Source organism: Equus przewalskii, chromosome 16 (assembly GCF_037783145.1).
Source record: "Equus przewalskii isolate Varuska chromosome 16, EquPr2, whole genome shotgun sequence".
NCBI classification, from domain to species: Eukaryota; Metazoa; Chordata; class Mammalia; order Perissodactyla; family Equidae; genus Equus; species Equus przewalskii.
In genome coordinates, this window is record NC_091846.1 from 13432396 (window position 1) to 13448387 (window position 15992).

Genomic DNA, 15992 nt, shown 5'->3' on the forward strand with positions numbered 1-15992 from the left:
CCTAAGCTTAGTTGCTTAGTGTTTCTAGTTGCTTCTAGTGTCGGTAGCAGAAAATGTCCCAGTCCAAGCACAAATACGATTCAGGCATGTACTATCGAGCCTGAAGTGAGGGTGGAGCCTCCAGAGATTACTCGCATGAAGATTTGAAGAGACCCAGGCTGGAGATGAAGGGTGACAACAATTAATATTTAGGCAAAATGGAAAGGAGGGGACATTTGATTTGGTTCAAAGACAAAATTTGATTCAAAGATAAGCTAAGAGCCCAGTCACTGGGCTGGAGGGAAGCACAGTGCCCATAATTCAGGGAGTCCACAGACCCAACTCCCCAGGACCCAGTCAAAGGACTATGACAGGGGACCAGTGAAAACCAAGAGTTTTTCACTACAGTTTCTATGGGCATGGTGACAGCAAGATTGTCCTCCATATTTGTGCCAGAAGCTGCCAATTGCATTTCTGGGCCAGAAATTGATCCAGAATCTTCTATAAAATACGAATGAGAAGAAAAAACATTATTCTTGCTGTGCTTATTCGGCTCTAGGCAGTGTAGTGGTGCTTTGTGTACGTTGTGTTTACCTAAGAGACATCAGCAATCTTAACTTCAGTAGTTCTCAGCCTCAGCCCAGGCACCAAGCACAGCACCTCCATACAGCTCTGGTCTATATGGGAAGTCCCAGTAGCAAAAATTTCTTCGGTGAACAACTGTGGCATAGATGCTGAATTTGGTATCTGTGGTAGCCAGCCTCCAAGATAGCTCTCAAGGATCTCTGCCTCCTGGTGTTTATGTCCTTGTATAATCCCATGTTGATTGAATAGGGTGGATCTATGAAACCAGTAGAATATTGTTGAAATGTCAGTGTTTGGCTTCTCAGAATAGGTCATAAAATACAACGCAGCTGTAATTTTTTCTTCTCTCTTGGATCACTTGTTATGTGAGAAGTCAGCTGCCGTTAACACTTAAACAGCCCTATAGGTAGGATACATGGAGAGGAACGGGGGCTCCTGCCAAAACACCAGTGACAGACTGAGGCTTCCTCTCAACAACCTTGCAAGTGAGCCATCTTAGAAGTAGATCTTCCAGTCCCAGTCAAGCCTTCAGTTCACTTTGTCCCAAGCCAAAAATTTAACTTCAGCCTCATTAGTGATCTCCAGCCAGAATCACCCAGCCTAGCTGCTCTGGATTCCTGACCCACAAAACTGGTGAAATGATCAATGTTTAGTAATTTAAGCTACTAAGTTTTGGAATAATTTGTTACATATCAGTATATAACTAATACAGATTTTAGTATTGAAAGTAGAGTACCAGAGTAACAAATAACTAAAAATATGGAAGTGGTTTTAGAAAAGGCAGCGGGCGGAAGCGGCAAGGACTTTGGGGAGAGTATAGTGGGAGCCTAACGTGTGGTGAACAGACTGTTAGAAGCCAGATCGCCTTTAAAGAGGGTCTAAGTTGGGACTTAAAGGTGATGGATGAAAAGCTTATTGGAAACTGGAGGAAAAGGGGTGCTGTTATGTAGTATCAGAAAGTTTAGTGACACTATTTCCTGCAGTTACATTGAAAGTAGGAAATGTACCATGCAAATGGAGTGCTCTAGCTAAAAAGACGTCAATGCAGAGTGTTGAAGGTGCTGCTTGATTGCTTCTTGATGCTGATAGCAGAATGCAAGCAGAGAGAGATAAGCTGAAGGAAAGACTTTTAAACAAAAAGGAACAAGGACTTCCTGGTTTTCAAACTTCCCAGCCTCTCCAGATGACTAACAACGTCCCAGTTAAGAAATGGCTTCCAGGAAAAGATGAAGCCCAGGACATTACCAGGAAAATACGGTCTTATGATAAAGTCAAAGTTGTGGTTATAAAGCCCTTTGCTAAAACCTCACATAGGTCTAATATGATGCTTCAGGCAACTGCTCAGTCAAACAATAGGGCTTCTAAGACGCTTAAGGGTGAATTTCCTCAGCAACCCCAGCAGAAGCTCAAGTTAGACAAGGACTTATCTCGAAAAGATTTGCAGACATGGCTTTTGTCTAATAAGGAACATATGAAATTTTTAAGACAATTATATTGGCAGAAACACCACTACCTTGAACTGAAAGGGACAGAAACGGCAAAAAATGGCAAAAAGGACTTTGGACTCCCAAAATTCAGCTTGCAGTGAACAGGCTTGAAAGCTATGCAGCTGCAAACCTGGCTTACCTTTCATGGAAAAAGATAAGTGACTCAGAGCCAAGGGCTTAGAGGGTAAACGTAAGAACCGTGGAGAAGTAGTAGGACTACATCCTCATCAAGCAACTTCCAAAATATGCCCAGCTAGGTCTCAGACCACTGACACTTGTGTACTTCCTGTTTTCCGACTTTTTAAACTAGAGTGTCTACTGCAGTCATCTTACCCCTATCCCACCACCGTGTGTTGGGTGTGTTGGAGGAAAATCGCTTGGTTCTTTAGGTTCACAAGTGTTGAGATCAAAAGCAACTGTACTCAGGAGCTGTACTTAAAAAACTATACCTGAGGAGCCACATCTGTATCTGCGCCTGATTTCAACAATGGGATTCTGCACTTCAAGCTGAGGTTGTCACAGAATGAGATTTGGGGGGGTCTTGGGAGGGGTGTGAGTATATTTTGCTTGTGGAAGAGACATGAATGATTACACGCCAGGAGGTAGTACCGCAGTAGTCAGCCTCCAAAATGGTCCCAATGTTCCCTGACTCCTGTATATTAGTATATACATATGTAATTTTACCATTATAAAGGATATGTAGGACACAATTTACACTTTCTAAAGTCTGAACAATCAATACAACAATAAATTAAGTTCTGATTTGTAGCGTTTGTAGATATCGATAGTATAAATACTCCCACCGTGGCTGATTTCTAGCTACCAACTTAACGTCATTGAATTCAAAGATAGGCTGAGACTGAGATGTGCAGCCTGACACAACCATGCAGTATTTCCTCCCTACAGACGCAATAGACATAAATAACCACGAGACCTTCAAGAAAGGAAAAAGGTAGTAAAACAATGAGGAAGTGAAGAGCTTCGAGTATTTATTACCTTAGCTTTTAATATAATTTATTTAAATAAAGTTTACATAATTTCCAATAATGTCTGGGTTTAATAATTGGCTTGCAAAATTTTTAAATTTTAACACTTCCCTCTTGAAAGCAGGCACGAGCCAGCTTCAGCACACCATTGAACTGAGCCTCCTGTCAACAGCCCTGGATGTGAGCTATCTTGGCAGCAGACCCTCGGGCCCCAGTCAAGCCTTCAGATGACCACAGCCTCAGCCAGCATCTTGACTGAAGCTTCCTGAAAGACCCTGAGCCAGAAACACCCAGCTAAGCCACCTCTGGATTTCTGACCCATAGACTCTGTGAGATAATAAATTTTTATTGTTTAATCCACAAAATGTTGAGGTAATCTGTTACTCAGCGACAGATAATAGTACATCAGCAGCTGCTGCAGCCATGGGACACGTTGCTACACTGAGGCAGAGGAGTATAGGAGGGAAATGGGGAGCCCTGGATAAGCAAGAGCAACATCTCATAGAGTACCCTTGGCACCTCTGTAAGTACCCCAAAACTACTCGAGAGATTCAAGAGGGAATTGGGGGTTTTTCCAGGGTTTTTTTCTTCTCATTTTACCAATGAAGTAACTGAGGCTCAGAGAGGTTAAATAGCATATCTAAAATCACACAGCCAATAAACCAGTAAGAAGTAAACCCAAATCCAGGCTTCGGTTCTCCTCGGGAGACCTTAACAAGACCTTTAGTTTTTAGAAGACTTTATTGTTTATGAACAACTTGATGCTCACATAATTTGATGACGGAAAAGGGATGATTATTTCTACTTTAGAAATTAAACAATTGAGATTTACATAGCTAGTAACCAGAGCTGAAACTAAAAAACCTTCAAATCTCTAGTTCAGCATTCAAAAAATGACTAAAAAAGCAAGTTGAGTACAAAATATGATTGTAATTAAGTGTTAAACTTTGTAGTATAGAAAAATAAAAATTGAGAATTCAATAGCCTTCTTATATTTTTGCCAGTCTTTCTAAATTGCAGTTAGAGGCAAGAAAACATCTAACAAAGACATAATCAATAAATGTAGGTAATATTTTTAAGAGGTATTAAAATTATTGTTCAAAACTAAATTTCTTTTGGGCCTTATCCAATTTGACCAAGGACCTATGGGCCCCTCTTAATTTGCATGATTGCCTCATACAGAATTAATATATTTCCAAGCTCTTCAAATTATTCACTTTAACAGCTTTTCATAAGCACTTCAGATGAATAGTAACACAGCTTTGTTTTCCAGATGTCATTTCATGTGTCTGAATAATGACTTTTATGATTTACATCAATTCAGGATAGGGAAGAACAAACACCAAATTTAACTTGGAACAATTTTAACAAATTCCATATTTGCTTTTACTATTTTTATTTGGTACAGTAAATGCAGTGGTGGAAGTTCCATTACAAAGGCTAGAATTTGTAAGACTGGGATGGTCTCTGAGACGAAGTTAGAGAAATATCAACCAAATGGCCCACTGTAAGAGGTACATTGTAAATGTGATGATTAGAGAAACAGGATGTATCCAAAATCCAGAATTACAGTAGAATGTGGCTGAATCTGATCAAACTGACTAGGGTAGAGTCTCAGGGTGCCATAAAAATGGTTTTGGTCAAAGGAAACTGCATCTCATCAATCCCACTGTAATTTGTAGGAGGAGGACGCATCAATAGCACTGGCTTGGTCTTCATACGTCTGGAAAAAAGGGAGCAAAGACTCAAGGAAGCAGGTGAGTATTCTAGGCAGTTTCGAGCAACAAATACATCCAGACATAAATTAGAGAACGGTCCCATTCCAGAAATAAAACGGTCCCGTTCTCCTGGATAAGCGATCCTCAAACATTTTCATCTCAGGACCCCTTCACACCTTTAAAAAGTATTGAGGACCCCAAAGAGCTTTTCTTTATATGAGTTATATCTATTCATATTTACCATAATAGAAACTAAAACTGAGAAAAATTTAAAATGCAAAATACATAATCGCACATTCCATTAGCTGTCAGAATGATGACGTCATCCGACATCAGGTAGACTCTGGAAAATTCCACTGCACACTCATGACTGACAGTGAAAAAGACAACCTCTTAATATTGTTATAAAAATCATTTTGACTTCACAGGTCCTTAGCAGGGTCTCAGGGACTTGGAGCCCACCCTGTGGAGCCCTGTCCTGGAGAATCACCAGATAAACAACTGTCTATGGTGTATCGACTTCCCAGCAGAACTTCCTATGGATGAGAAAGGAATTTACCTCCTCAGCAGTCTGCTCATCAGCCGTCTTCCTCGCTAGCATTCTGCTTTGTGTGCCAGACTGGGGTGAGTTGGCTTGGAGAAAAGGATTTTTCTCTGAGTCTCCTCACCTCGAGAAAAACCCTATCTTGGTTTCTAATAGTTGATGCATCAGAATATTTCCTCTTGTAAAGCTCAAGTTCAATCTCATTCTCAAACCTCTGGTCAGGACTCTAAGAAATACGTTAAGCCTCACGTTCATAGTTAGGGAGCCACTGAAGAAGTTAGAGGAATGAAATAGTAAATGTACTTACTGAGCACTCACATACTCCAAGTTCTAAGTTCTACATTCAGTAATTTTCATAATAAGCCAATAATTCCCATTACAACCCTGTGAGATAGGTCTATAATCTTCATTCAGAGATGGGTAAACTGAAGGGTTAAGACATTACACAAGATCATATTGGTATGTGATAAAGCTGGAATCTGAACCTTATAATAATAATAATTACAATAATAAACAATTGATTACATTTCTAAGTGTGTCAAGACATTGCTCTAAACACCTTATGTGTGTTATTTATTTCTCACATCAATTCTATCAGGTGAATACTATAATTAATTTCCCATTTGTATTTGAAGAAGCTGACACACAAATAGATTAAGGGAAATAGGCAGGATCACACAGTACGTAATTGGTGGAGCTTGAACTTGACTGAACCCAGGCCGTCTAACTCCGGAATGCACGCTCTTAACCCCTGCTTCTTCTACTCCTGCTACCAGCCTCACTGATTCACAAGCCTCTTACCCTCCACATTGCCTCTCTGGAAGTCTTCTAAGGACAGAATTATGGAGAGGCACCGTCTCCTAGCTGCACAGTATGTACTAAGGCTGGTCAGTTACAATAAGATCACCTTCATAGCACAACTATATATAAATAGTGCAGCAGTAAATATTTAGGAGTAAGTAGTAAATATCTACATGTATTATTTTTGTTCTGTAGAACAAAACTAATAGAAAAATCACTGGTTAATTCAATACAAGTATTAAAGCATAAAAAATAATTATAAAATGAGAGAATCCCAGAATCTTAGAATTGTAAAGGATCATAGTTATGATATAAGCAGAAAGGGCAGTTAGACTATGCACAGAAAGAATCTTTGAACCGATGGCGAGCTTCAATCTCTCTCCACATTACTAGGCATGAAAAATCCAAGGACTCTGGCCAATAGGCATCATTTCAGGTCACTTTTACACCACCTGCCCCAGAAGTACAGGTGAGGGCATTGGCCAGTTTCTAAATATCCATTCATCTCCCTGTGTACTCTGACTATCTATAAAGCTGCTTAACTTCTTATTTAAAAAAAAAAATCACTATTAAGACAGAATTAAGACCTGTTTCTTCAGTAATGAACTTTATGGATGCAGAATTTTTTTAATACTATGACTGAAACTATTTTTTGAAGATATATTTAACATACGACACTTTGTTTTCATCTAATAGGTAATTATTTACCCAACTGCCAACTTTGCTGATGATTTTGTGCTCTGAACTCTTGCTGAATAAAACTCCATTTCCATTGATAATAGTTTCATTTAAGTGCTTTTACAGACATTTGGATATAAAGATGAACTTAGAAGTAATTCCTTTTATATTCTTTGATAATTTCAAAAAGGAAGAAATTTGGAATCTGAGTGCTTTTCAACTGGAAAAAAAAAACAGTGCCAGTCAGAACTGGTTAAACCCTTCCTGACCTTCAATGACATTTAAATACTCTTCTTCCAACCTAACTCACTTTGTCCTAACCAGATAGAGACTTGACTTCAGAGCTGATAAAGGGAGTTTGTGCTCCACTGTACTGATTGTAGTACTATTCACATGTCACTCTCTCTCTCTCTCTCAGTCCCACCTTCCCTCACTCACTCCCTCCCTTGATCTTCGGGATAGTTCAGGTCTTCTATTTTAATGATCAGTTTGTTTACTGGTTATAAAAATGCCCTATTCCTATTTAGAGAGAGAAGCTAGGAGTAGAATGTTATCTTGGATTTGAATAAGCCTAACTGATTCAACAATTTTCTTATTATAAGCCCTGCTATCAAAAAGTATTTAATAAGGATTTAAACAACTTCTATTAATACATTTAAAAACAGTGTATGATAATTCAGGCCACATTTTATTTTATTTATTGGAAAGGAAAATTGGCCCTGAGCTAACTGTGCCAATCTTCCTCTATTTTGTATGTGGGATGCCGCCACAGCATGGCTTCATGAGCAGTGTATAAGTCTGCTCTCCGGATCTGAATCTGTGAACCCTGGGCCATCAAAATGAAGTGCATGAACTTAACCACTAAGCCACCAGGCTGGCCCAGGCCACGTTTTTTTTTTACTGGTTCTGTTTTAGGCTGAAACAGATATGGCCAGGGGTGTGGGGAAGGTTTAAAAGAAAGAAAGACTACAACGAAAGACAAACTTAAATGAAGTTTTAAAAACTGATGCATTATGCATGTGTGTGTGTGTGTGTCTTAGGCAATAAGTGGCATATAAAACATTCAACAGCAGGCACAAGATAATTCAATATGCAGATCATATAGGGAATGTACATTTCAAAATTTCAAACTGAGTTTGGTTGTGTAATTAATTATCCAAACAGCAACAGCTGATAGACCCAGAATAGAAAAGAGTTCAAAAGAACTAGGATAAACATGTAGAGTTTATAAATAGCATCCATCTGTTATTAGTTATATCTCATAGATGCAGCAAATCAACTCCTGTTCCTCATATCAGTTACTGTTTGTCCTAAAATATCTCTCTTGCCAAAGCACCTTGGTGCACGGTGACTAAAGAAAAAGACAGAGAGAGTACTCTTCAATTTTCAGTTTGCAACATTTCTATATGATGGTGCGTTTTCTTTTCTTCTTCTTTTTGTAACAGGTTTGTTACGTTATCGTCATCTGAAACCATAGCTCCAATACCAAAAAATGCAGTGATGGATGTAACGAGTAAGAGTCAAGGATTTTTCACTCTGTGGCGTGACACTGCTGAGGGTAACAGGGCTGCAGAGCCCAGAGCACTAGACCTCAGCCTAGCATGTCAATGACAGCAGTGCCTGCAGAAGAACCAGAGGATGCAGCAGCACAGGAGGCCTTCACCGGGCTGCCAGGGAGCTGATGGAATGAAAAGACTTGAAAAACACTGACCTCATGGTTCTATTCTAAAGCAGGGCCTTGCTATCAGCTGCTCCCAAGTTTTAGGGCCATAGTCAAATTATTTTCTTCAATTTGCCCCCCTCATATTGAAAGAGAATTAGTAGTGCCAACTTTTTCGCTCCCTACCTCACAGAATGCTGTTCTGAATAGTTAGTATCTGTGTAAAACTTTAAGCAGGTAGATAAAAATATTTTTCTATCTATTGTTCTGTCTTGAATTCAATAGATATGTACGAGTAGCATCAGGAAGCTAGGAATCTTTCTGCAAGGAGCTTATAGTCTAGCTGGAGAGAGAAAGTACCGTATCCGTTACCTAATGCTACACAACAAATTACCCCAAACTTAGTAACTTAACATTTCCTCTTTCACAGTTGCTGCAGGCCAGGGGGCTGAGAGCAGTTTGGCTGGGTGAACCTGGCTCAAGTACCTGAGAAGGTTGCCGTGAAGCCGTCTGCTGGGGCTGCAGTCTCAACCACTAAGGGAAGCACTGCTTCAGGTAGCTGTTGTCCGGCCTCAGTTTTTCCCTGGTTGTTGACCAGAGACCTTTTGGTTCTTCACCACGTGGCCTTCTCCACAGGGTGTCTGAGTGGTCCCACAGCATGGCAGTTGGCTTCCCTCAGAGAGAATAATCTGAGAGAGAGAGAGAGAGAGCATGCACCCCAGATAGAAGCCAGAGTCTTTTTATAACCTATTATCAGAAGTGACATACCATCACTACTGCCATACACTATTGGTCACACAAACCAACCCTAATAAAATATGGAAGGAAACTTCACAAGTATGTGAAATCCAGGAAGTGAGGATCACTAGGGGCCATCTTGGAAGCTGGCTACCACAGATACAGCCTTACAAAGAGCAGATGTGTGAATTCAGTGCATGATAATTCTGAACCAACACGTCAGAAAATAATGCTATACAAGACCCATCACAGGAGAGCTGGGCTATCGATGAGGAAGGGGTCGTGGTGCTGACAGGGCTTCCAACAAGCCTTGAGGTGTGGTTAGAATTTAAACAGGCAAACAGAAGCCGGGAAAATATTGCAGTCCAGGGAAGTAGCAGGACCAAGGAGGAGAGACAATTATCTACAAGACATGCTGGAGAAGCTAGGAAGCCCAGCTAAGTGTTGTTCTGATAGCCTTCCCCTTTGGGGGCCAAATAAGTTTTTCAAAAGAGGATAATATTGAGTTTTCCTGCCTTGACTTCTGATCTGTGACTCTGACACCAGAAAGTGTGACCCACTGAATCTCATGAAAACTCACATTACAAACAGAGGTGCAGAAAGTACCCCAAGATCATGAGAATCAACACCTAGAGTACCAGTAACGCTAAACAGGAAAAACTCTACTTACTGTGTAGAATGCCCTAATGCTTTGTCTGCAGCACAGCAATACGTTATCATATGCTAAAAGAGACTATTATTCTTCAAATCAAAAAAAAAGGTTTCCAAAAAATGGGATTAATAAAACGTTAATGAATTTTGATGAGCTATTTTCATGATGTCTATTATCTAATGATTAATACTCTATCAAGGAAATATTTTTCATCTCATTTAGCCTCCTAATTTATTTAGATATGAAATAAACAAAGGAAAATGATATATCTGTGTTGGAATTTTTTCCTATTTGAGATCGATGTTTAGTGACGAGATGAGCCCTCAGAAGCTTCTGCATTGATCACTCACTTTTAAAGCATGTGAAATACTTCTGTAATTGGCACCTGGATGCAACAGAATCCGTGAAGTAACACCTACCTATAATCTCATTGCATAGACTTTGGTGACTGAGAGGAAATGACTTGTCCCAACTCCAGGGTATTCACCATATTTTAAATTTGATTAGTTCTGTCCTTCACTATTTTGTGTGCTGGGGGGTGGGGAGGAGTGAAATATACATAATATAAAATTTGCCATTTTAACCATTTTTAAGTGTACATTTCAGTGGCATTAAGTACATTCACATTGTTGTGCAACCATGACCCCAATCCAATTCCAGAACTTTTTCATCATCCAAAAGCAAAACTCTGCACCTATTACAGAATAACTCTCCATTTGTCCCTCTCCTAAGACCCTGGTAACCACTAGCCTACCTTCTGTTTGTGTGAATTTGACTGTTCCAGGTACTTCACATAGTGGAATCATATTATAGTTGTCTTCTTCTGTCTGGCTTATTTCCCATAGCATAATGTCTTCAAGGTTCATCCATTACCCTTCACTATATTAAATATACTTTATCCATGAAGAAAGCCAGGATCCTTCTTAAGTATGTGGAATTTGTTTACATCTATAGGTGATAAAATATGTAGTTTTACCTCCTGTCAATATGTAGCATACAAGGATGTCATAGGAGGGGTAAAGGCTATATACTTTTCCTGCTGAAATAGGAACAAAGAAAGAGAGCTGGTCAGTTGACATTGCCTCTAAGGATGTGGGCAAGAACCTACTAATGGAATCCAGTAGTCGTAAGCAGGAGCCAGAAGTGAAAGGGCTTATGGACATTTCCCCTGACCCATCTGGCTTGTACCTTCTTTATATGCCCCTGAATGAAGAAGAAAATCTAGGCTCCATTTTCTGTTGGAGTGTCTCTGTTATTACAACCATATTGCATGAACCTCCTATAGTCTTATACATTTTCTTCCATTAATATGCAATGAGATAAAAGATTTACAAAGTATTTAACATTCAATATGCATCATTGCTTGTGAATATCTGTAAATATTTTTGCTATTAATTGGAATCAGAAGTTTTAAATGTAAGTTAGGCAGCAGTGTTACTGAATCATTTCATGACCTGAGTGTGATATAGTTCACAATATCAAAGGTATATACATATATCTCACACCACACCAAGATCATGAAATAGATCATATATGTCTGTGAGTGCATGGATGTGTGTGCACATACACAGTGACATAAACAAGGAGAATGGGGTTTCTAGATGAATAAAGAACAGTGAGGGTAGTAAATATCTAAGTAAATGTCTGATGAGTCATGATGGCAAACTGACCAATCTGGTACCATCCCAATCTCTGACATGGAAAAAACAGTCAGAGAGGCATGCTCTGTACAGTGGATGTCACCTCATAGACCACTGCTGCGAAGTGTGTAAGAATTTAGGAGGAGAGGAAATGAGCTTTTGAGAACTGTGTGAAGAGCTAATCTGGATTCTCTTTAATGATCTCTAAGAGATTCAGATAACATATAAAAACTCCTTTTAAATTTGTTTTGGCTATTGGACTATATTTTAAATGTGATTGTGTGTAGAGATAAGACCACATGCAGCCCTATCTTCTATCAGGGTTACAAATTACACTTTCACTTTTTACTATCCATCATTATTAGAAGCATCACTATATGGCCTTAACTGAGCACATTCTCAATTGACCATTGTTTTGTTATGTTGAGTAGCTGATACCAGCTGCTACAATAGACAATCTCAAAACCTTAGTGATAACATAAATAAATCTTCCTCAGGTACATCAATTTCTATGTGGATTTGCCAGGCTCTCCATTTAGAGATCCAGGGAGCTAGAGTCCCTTCATCTATGTCACTTCCATCTCAAGTCATGTCCTCCAAGGTTGACACGACAGGGGAAGAGAGGGTTGGAGGAACGTCTCTTAACTGCCTTAGCCGGGAAAGGATTTTCATCATTTCTGCTCATTGCCCCAAACTGAATGCAAAGGAGGCTGGGAAATGCAGAAAAGTTCATGGATATTAATTGAGCACCAAATATCTCTGCCGTAACCATGATACTATCCTTGGGGTTACACAAAAGGAAGAGAGATTTTACTTTCCTTTTGGCACCTGTGGTCTATACATATAATAAATGCTCTTGTGTCTGAATATACACAGGATAACAGCAAACCCAGGGAAAACACAAAATACTGTACATGTCTCCACTTCTTATCTGCAATTCGAAACTCCAAGATGCTCTGGATAGCAAAGATTTTCCAATAACTCTTTCAACACAAAAAAATTACCTGAACTGAAGTGAGGGCATCTGGATGTAAGGTTTTCATTTAACAGCCTGTAAACCTGGGTAAAATGTATATTAGTTAGGAGTAAGAATAGGAACTAAACTGTAGTGGCAGTTTAGATATATTCTGTTTGAGCCTAAGCTTTCTGTCATCAGTCACATCAACCTTAGCCAACATTTACTGAGTATTTCCTGTGTAACAGGCTTTCTTCTAAGTGCTTTGCATTTATTAGCTCATTTAAGGTTCTCAAAAACTCTTTGGTGTAAGTATTATTATCATCTCCATTTAACAGACATGGAAACAAAGTCCCACTAGGTTTAGATAAGGTCACCCAGCTAAAAGAAAGGAAGTTAGGGATAAAATTCAGGCAAATCTACTCCAGAAGCCCTTTTCTTAACTGCTATACTACACTGCTCCCACATAGTATTTAAAATCACATTAAGAAAATCTCTTTCCAGTGTAACATCATCAAAATCACAGTATAGGAGTTTTCTACCATCTCACACCCCCCAGAGAAGACTGATTTTGACAATCATTCACAGACAAGAGTGTTTGTGGAAGTCTGTGAGCCCAGTGGAGAAGTTCCAGCACATTGTTAGCACACACACACACACACACACAAAACAACCCAGACTGGACACACTGAAGAGGGTAAAAGGAACAGGTTCACTTTACCTGTGTCACTTGTACTCCAAGGCGGCACAGCTCAGTTCCAAGGAAGACCTTCTCTGCCTGTGTTTTCTACCAAGGAGGAAGGAAAGTGTGTGAGGGAGACACGATTTCCCTAGCTGTTCAGGATGCTACTGAAGATGCCCATTTGTTTCCCACCTATCCACAATATCGAGCTGTGACCGAGTGACAGTGGCAGTAAGCAGCTAGGACAAGAGCAGCCAGGGCTCTGAATGAAACACATCAAAGCAACGTGGTTCCTACTAAGTGATTCACGTAGTCCATCAAGAAGCCCACCGATGAGCCACTAAGAATGCTCACCAACTGGCTCACGGGCACCGCCAATGCTCCAAGCACCTCACCCACACACTCCCACCCCATGGCCAGCTGGCTGTATGTATTTCAGAGGCCAAAGGTGGAGAGAGTGAGTCTTTGTAGACAGCTTGTGAACATGTGCAGAAAGTTGACTCAAATCTGCAGTATTAGCAGAAAACACACAAACTTGAGCATTCAGCATCACCCTAAAGAAAGCAAACAAGAAGCTGCCAGAACCCAGCCTGGCTTTGTGGGATTGAGAGAAGGCATACAATCTTAAGAATTGCCCTCCAAGAAGGAACAAGAAGTACAGAGCAGTTATATCCATTGAAAAAGTCTGAGAAAGCCTCAGGATCCCTAACACTGCTGACAGAAAGTATTTCTCTCCTGAAGACAGTCCATAAAGAGGAGGTGACTGCTTCTACAAATGCAGAACAGCAACACAAGGCTTCAAGGGGCGCGGAAATCAAGGAAACATGACACCACCAAAGGACGTAATAATTTTCTGGTAACCGATCCCAAATGAATGGAAATCCACAATTTGCTTGATAAAAAATTCAAAATGTTGTTTTAAATAAGCTCAGGATAAATTCCTAGAAACATACAACATACCAAGACTGAATCATGAAGAAGTAGAAAAGCTGAACAGAGCAATTACTAGTAAGGAGATTGAATCAGTAATCAAAAACTTTCCAACAAAGAAAAGTCCAGGACCAGATGGCTTCACTGGTGAACTCCACCAATGATTTAAAGAAGAACTAATACCCATCTTTCTCAAATTCTTACAAAAAGTAGAAGAGGAGGGAACACTTCCAAATTCATTTTATGAGGCCAGCCATACCTTGATAAAAAAAAGCCAAGCAAGGAGACTACCAGAAAAGAAAATTACAAGTCAATAGCCCTGATGAACATTGACGTAAAAATCATCAACAAAATATTAGCAAACTGAGGGGCTGGGCCGGTGGCGTAGTAGTTAAGTTCACACACTCTGCTTTGGCGGCCCAGGGTTCACAAGTTTGGATGCTGGGCACGGACCTAGCACCACTTGTCAAGCCATGCTGTGGCAGCATCCCACATAGAAAATAGAGGAAGATTGGCACAGATGTTACCTCAGCAACAATCTCCCTCAAGCAAAAAGAGGAAGGTTGGCAACAGATGTTACCTCAGGGCCAATCTTCCTCACAAAAAATAAACAAAAAAATATATTAGCAAATTGAATTCAACAATACATTAAGAGAACATACATCATGATTAAATGGGATTTATTCCAGGGATGCAAAAATGGTTCAACATCCACAAATCAATGTGATACACCACATTAGCAAAATTAACATATGATTACCTCAATAGATGCAGAAAAAACATTTGACAAAATACAACATTCTTTGATGATAAAAAAACTCAAAAAACTGGATATAGAGGGAACATACATCAGCATAATAAAGGTCATATATGACAAGCCCACAGCTAACATCATACTCAACACTGAACACTGAAAGCTTTTCCTCTAAGGTCAGAAACAAGACGAGGATGCTCACTCTCACCACTTCTATTCAATATAGTACCAGAAGTCCTAGCCAGAATAACTGGGCAAGGAAATGAAATAAAAGGCATCCAAATTGGAAAAGAAGAAATAAAACTTTCTTTGTTTTCAGATAACATGATTTTATATATAGAAAACCTTAAAGACTCTATAGAAGAAACTGTTAGAACTAATAAATGAATTCAGTAAAGTTGCAGGATAAAAAGTCAACACACAAAAATCAGTTGTGATTCTACACATTAACAATGAACTATCCAAAAAAAGAATTAAGAAAACAATCCCGCTTACAATACCACCAAAACAACAAAATACTTAGGAATAGATTTACCTAAGAAGGTGAAAGATGTGTGAACTGTAAACTATAAGACATTGATAAAAGGATTTCAGAACACACAAATAAATGGAAAAGTATCCCAAGTTTATGGATCAGAAAAGTTAAAATTGTTAAAATGTTCATACTACCCAACATGACCTACAGATTCAATGTAATCCCTATCAAAATTTCAATGGCATTCTTTTACAGAAATAGAAAAAACAATCCTAAAATTTATGTGGAACCACAAAAGACCCTGAATAGCCAAAGCAATCTTGAGGAAGAAGAATAAAGCTGGAGGCATCACGCTTTCTAATTTCAAAATATATTACAAAGCTCTATTAATCAAAATAGTATATGGTAGTGGCATAAAAACAGACACAGACCAATGGAACAAAACAGAGAGTCTAGAAATAAACCCATGCATTATGGTTGACTAATTTTCAACAAGGCACCAAGAATGCACAACGGGAAAAAGATAGTGTTATCAACAAATTGTTTTAGAAAAACTAGGTATCCATATGTAAACAAAAAATGAAATTGGACCCTTAACTTACACAACACACAAAAATCAACCTAAAATGGACTAAAGAATTAAATAAAAGACCTAAAATTATGAAAATCCTGAAAGAAAAGATGGGGTAACCTCCTTGAAATTTGTCTTGGCAATGATTTTTTGGATT

The 15992-nt window shown here is 39.2% G+C and overlaps 1 protein-coding gene and 1 long non-coding RNA gene across 2 annotated transcripts in view; both read right to left on the reverse strand.

The window, feature by feature from the left end:
• LOC139076425 (uncharacterized) overlaps nt 1-15992 on the reverse strand; it is a 536857-nt gene that overhangs the window by 300437 nt on the left and 220428 nt on the right. The gene's annotated exons all lie outside the window — the stretch shown is intronic.
• Nucleotides 3024-15992, reverse strand: part of LOC139076430 (uncharacterized) — a 74147-nt gene continuing 61178 nt past the window's right edge. Inside the window, exons 2-3 of the long non-coding RNA XR_011528035.1 lie at nt 8925-9127; nt 3024-4760 (exon numbers count right to left, since the gene is read on the reverse strand). This is a non-coding gene — a long non-coding RNA (uncharacterized lncRNA). The remainder of the gene's footprint in view (nt 4761-8924; nt 9128-15992) is intronic.